Here is a 5,490-nt window from a genome sequence, read left to right on the forward strand (position 1 = left end):
ATGAAAGTATTCATAGTGGAGAGAAACCTTTGAATGTGGTGAATGTGGGAAATTCTTTACTAATTCCACATATCTGAGGACACATTTGAGAATTCACACTGGAGTGAAGCCATTTGAGTTTAAGATACATGGAAAAGCACGTTATATTCCTCAGCATTTTGCATCCATATGTGAACCCACACTGGAGAGAAACCCTACGAATGTAAGCACTGTGGGAAAGCCTTTACTATTTCCTCAAGACCAACTGAACATGTAAGAATTTACACTGGAGAGAAACCCTATCAATGTAAGGGATGTGGGAAAGACTTCATTTGGTCCTCAGTCAGTATAACGTGTATGAACTCACAATGGAGAGAAGCCCTATGAATGTGAAGAATGTGGAAAAGCCTACAAGTGTCCATATTTGCTTCAAATACGTGAAAGAACTAACATTAGTTATATGCCACAGGAATTTAGGTGATGTGGGAAACCAAACGGAATGTACTACAACCCTGCATGTAAGAATTCACACTGAAACCATTAAATGTAAGAAATATGCAGAGCTCTAGCTTATAGGGTGGTTCTGTAGATGTATTTTGAACATGTGCCATTCTGCTCTGGTAATTTTTGGGAATGGTATGGCTTTCATTCCCAATAGCAATGCTAAGCTGGTGTAGTTTCTATGCATTCCAGATTGCAGGCTGACCAAAAGTGGGCCTACCAGATTTACAGTTTCATGGATCCCCTTCTTGTTACTGACCAGGTCTAAGATCATGAAGATAGTGACCACTTGTATCAGTTCACTACTCACAGAATCCATCTACAGTGCCTCATGCCAGCAAAGGTGGGGAATCTAATGTCTCTGTAAATTATCTAAAAATGTTTTTGTCCCTTTCTCACACCTGATCCTTTTCAGCAAAAGTCAGGGTGCAGGCAAGAGAAGAGTTTAGAAAAAGTGAGGTTTTACCTACTATTGGGACACACCGTGACTTCATGACTTGTGTGGGAGGCCAACCACCTTAGTACCTGGGGAGGACCTTTAAACTTAGGCTGTGCAGGAAGAAGGTGAGAAAAATGAATGTTCTCTTTCACCCCTGTATCCAGCACCACAGCCTTGCATAACAATCATGTCATCTTTCCAACCCAAGCCACAGCTCCCACTGGTGATATGACCTGCTTCTGTGTGTGTTATTCTGTCTGTGTGCTGTGAAAATGGAGAAACTCATGCAAATATGGCTGGTCCTGATAATATGCTGTGCTTGATGCCATCACTGGCAGTTTCTGATTGTGAACTTTGAATGCAGACCCAGACAGGGACAACCTCACTGCAGCATCAGTGATACAAATTCATATAGTTCTGATGCTTGAGCAACCTTGGGTTATATCATGTATGGCCATCAAGGCTGCAGCTGCTTGCTGACACTTTCTTGAGGCTTAATCAAAACATTGTAATTGTAGTCCAAGTCAAGCTTAACAAGTCCTGAAAGGAAATACTTGTGCACCTTCATCTCTCTTGCTGTCACTCATCTTGTTGCTTATGTGAAGAATACAAGACCCTGACCACTCTTTCCCTTGACCATTTCTTACAAGTGTGTTTGCAGTGAGGAACCATGAGAGATGAGACCATCTATCCCATTGAGACAAAGAGCAGGTTTGCTTACTACTTGAAATAAACTAGGTTCCACAACCTCAGCATTCCTCTTCTGTAACACAACCCAGTGTGCAGACATCCACATGAGCCCTTTGTGTCACCTCTGAGAGACTGGGGGACAAAGGTAACCAGTATAAACTTGGTGATGCTCATGCTGCTGGCTATACCATGAGTTAATTAAATAGTTTGTCTCTGGCTTCAGTGTCTCAGCCAGCATTCATGAAATAGTGACAAGATAATACATTGGAAGAAGGGGATAATCAAACTACAGGTCCAACAGTTTTGTTGATGAGAATGGCATGTTGATAGAGATATGGCTTTCTGGAAGAGGAGGAACAGTGGTGGCCAGGCTGGGTGTGAAGACATACATGTATCTGCAACCCAGACATGAAATGTCTTCCCCCTCAGGTTTCCTCATGATATGAGTGAGAGTGGACAATAAGGATCCCTGCTTTCCCACTTATTAATGAAGCTCATGAGTAAGTACATCAATAGTTAGGTCGGCGTGGTTTTCCTTAATTTGTTAATCTTACTGGACCCTTAATTTTTTTTTTTTTTTTTAAAGATTTTATTTATCCATTTTTTTCCCCCCAAAGCCCCAGTAGATAGTTGTATGTCATAGGTTCACATCCTTCTAGTTGCTGTACGTGGGACTCGGCCTCGGGTTGGACGGAGAAGTGGTGCCTTGGGGCGTGCCCGGGATCCGAACCCGGGCCGCCAGCATCAGAGCGTGCGCACTTAACCGCTAAGCTACGGAGCTGGCCCTGGACCCTTAATTTTTAAGTGTCTCCTTTTTTACATACTTAATGTGGAGTTTTAAAATATCTAAGTATTTGAAATACAGTCTTTTAAAATCTTTTTTTTTTGACTTGGAACTTTTAATCCATAATGTAATAACTAATAAATTTGGATTCATGTGTAAAGCATCTCATTTTTTTCAGTATATAACTCATTTTGCTTTTCTCTCTGCTCTTATGTTTTTTTTCAGGTAAATGATTTCACTGTTGATGATTGTGATTTATATAATCCACTAATTTTATATTAGTTGCTGCCCTAAAATTCTTTAACATATTTTATTTGACTCTTAAGACTGTTTCTCTCCTACAAAGTATACTGGGACTTAAGAATACAGTAATGCCCATTATTCAGCTTCTGAGCAGCACACTGACAGAGAGACCTAGAAATAAGTCCACAGTCAGAGGAGCCACTAAACTGGTCCAGGTGGCAAGACGAACAGGTCCCCTGAGAAGTGGGACAGCCTTCGCTTCTTGGGAGAGGGTATGTGTGACAGGGATGTTGATACCCTTATGGAGAAGTGCTTGATATCATCAAACACTGAACTGAAAGTACTGTCTTAGGATAAAAGTTGGTCACCTCTTTAAGGGGACACACCAGTGGAGATTGCATGATTGCCTTGCTGTGGACAAAACTCAGTAATGATGATGGAGACAGGTGTGATTGTTCTCCAGCTTTGCCTGGATCATGCAGGCTTCACATTAGCCTTTTCTATCCCAGAAGACTTTGGTCCTGATGGTCTCCCTCAGCCCCCAGTGGTGCCTTCCATTGGGTTTCCCATTGGCATTGCTCACTGGTCTTTTGGGGACCACTGCAGTGACTGCAGGTCTGGCCTTTTCTTCACTCATAGCCCAGGCTTGCCTTCCAACTTTTCTTTCTCCTTGACTCCTCTGTAACTTGTCACATAAACCGTGTCCTGTGGGTCTGTAGGGAGAGGGACATTACAAAAGGAATTATTGCCACAGAGCAGTGTGTCTTTCCATGGGATATAACAGCAGAAAGGCATCCTTTTAGTACAAGAGCCTCGAGATGAGGCCAACTTATTCCTTAGAAGTGAGTAATAGAGCGTGGTCAGCTTGCATTTGTGTTGAATTAGAGAAGGGAAGGAGATCTTTCATTTCACTCTTCTGAGCTTCTGAACCAGTTAACTTCTGACCCATTGGAACATACCACCTTTCACCATTACCCCTTAAGGGAAAATGGAACTGCTTTCATCATTGGAATCAATTTCATCATTCTTTCCTCGAAGTAATGGAAAAGGTAAGGGGACAGGGTGGGGCTTTACTTCTGCGTCGATAGAGTGTCTTGCCTCTAGAGCAAAGCCCAGAGTACTTGGTCTATAAACATGTTTAGACACCCATTCCTTTGACCAGTTTGGGGCTGGTTTCATCCCATGGTGTCTCTTGGGGCATCAGATTCCTGCTGTACTCTGAAGAGCCATTTGACCCCTCCCTAGACCATGCAAATTGAAAGTGAAATGTCTCCAGTGGTGGCTCCCAGAAGTACTGGGCTACCCTCAGCTGGGTAGATAAAACACTGTATTGTGTGGGTTTCTTCCTTGAAGCACTCTCACTGGCTGATTTGTATCAAAGCCCACCTTCCCTTGGCAACCATTGGCCTTAGGTGATGTCTGCAGCTCTCCCTGTATGAGCCACCTGCCAGAGCCTGCCTGGTAAATAACAGGACATTCCTGTCTTTGAGTGGCTGTGGCAGCTGTACTCATCACGCTATTAACCTCCCTATGTGCCAGGAACCTACAGGAGTGGTGCAATATGTGGACATTTAAAAGTACTGTTTTGTGTTAGGTGTATTATTCTGTAAAAGGCTGGCAGCGCAGTGCAGTTTTTACCTCTCATTTTTTAACACATTACATTCCTCAATTCAGGATCTGAGTTTAGTAGTAATTTTTAAAATTACTGTTTAAAATCTGACTTTTTATTTGCAAGTTGATTTATAATGTGTTTTGAATACATGACTCAGATGTATAAGTTTAATATTACTAATTAAATCTCAAACACTTTAACATCCTTCTCTTTATGGGTAGGTATTTCATTGAACTGGGTCTCTGTGAGAGGCACTTGCAGCCAAGCTGGTTTTGAATTTCTTTTCCCTCAGATCTGTGATTTTGGTAGGCTCCACTAAATTATACTAATAACAGTCCTTTCAGAATTTTTTATTGTGATAAAGTATATATCACATAAAATTGATACATTTAACCTATTAGATGTGCAGTTCAGTGGCATTAAATACACTCACATTTAACCAACACCATCATTCATCTCCAGAACTTTTTCATCATCCCAAATTGGTAGTACTTATTAAACACTAAGTCACCATAGCCCCTTACCTCCCGTCCCTAGCAACCCCTATTCTACTTTCTGTCCCTGTATCTGTGAAGTAGACTCCTCTAGTTACCCTGTATAAGTGGAATCACACACTATTTGGCTTTTATATCTGGCTGATTTCACATAGCAGAATGCCTTCAAGGTTCATCCATGTTTTAGCATGTGACAGAATTTTATTCTTTTTAAGGCTGAATAATATTCCATTGTATGTATACCCATTTTGTGTATCGATTTGTCCATCGATGGACACTTGAGTGGCTTCCATCTGTTAGCTACTGTGAATAAAGCTGCTTGTGAATATGAGTGTGCATATATCTTTTAGAAGTTCCTGCATTTTGTTCTTTTGAGTGAAACGCACAGGAGAAATTGCTGAGTATTATGGTAATTCTATATTTATCCATTCACTTTCAAATTTTAGTATATCTGGGCAGGTGAGTTATTTATAGAGATTTTGAGAAGATGCACAAAATAGGGAGACTTTGATACATAGAAAGTCCGTAGTTTGGGTATCAAGATGTAGCAGTAGCAACTATAGCACCAGAGCACTTTATGTTTTTTGTTTTCTTTTGCTTCTAGATGGATATTTAATTTATCCCCTGGAGGATTGTGTATTACAGCAAGAAACCTAAGATCCAGTTATTTTGCTGTAACTAGGTATCCACTAACAATCTTGAGGAGGATCTCAGTTGTCTGTCAAGAATCACTGGGTGTCAGTGACCA

This window comes from Ceratotherium simum, chromosome 39, assembly GCF_057802395.1.
Source record: "Ceratotherium simum simum isolate JZ-2026a chromosome 39, ASM5780239v1, whole genome shotgun sequence".
Classification (NCBI taxonomy): domain Eukaryota; kingdom Metazoa; phylum Chordata; class Mammalia; order Perissodactyla; family Rhinocerotidae; genus Ceratotherium; species Ceratotherium simum.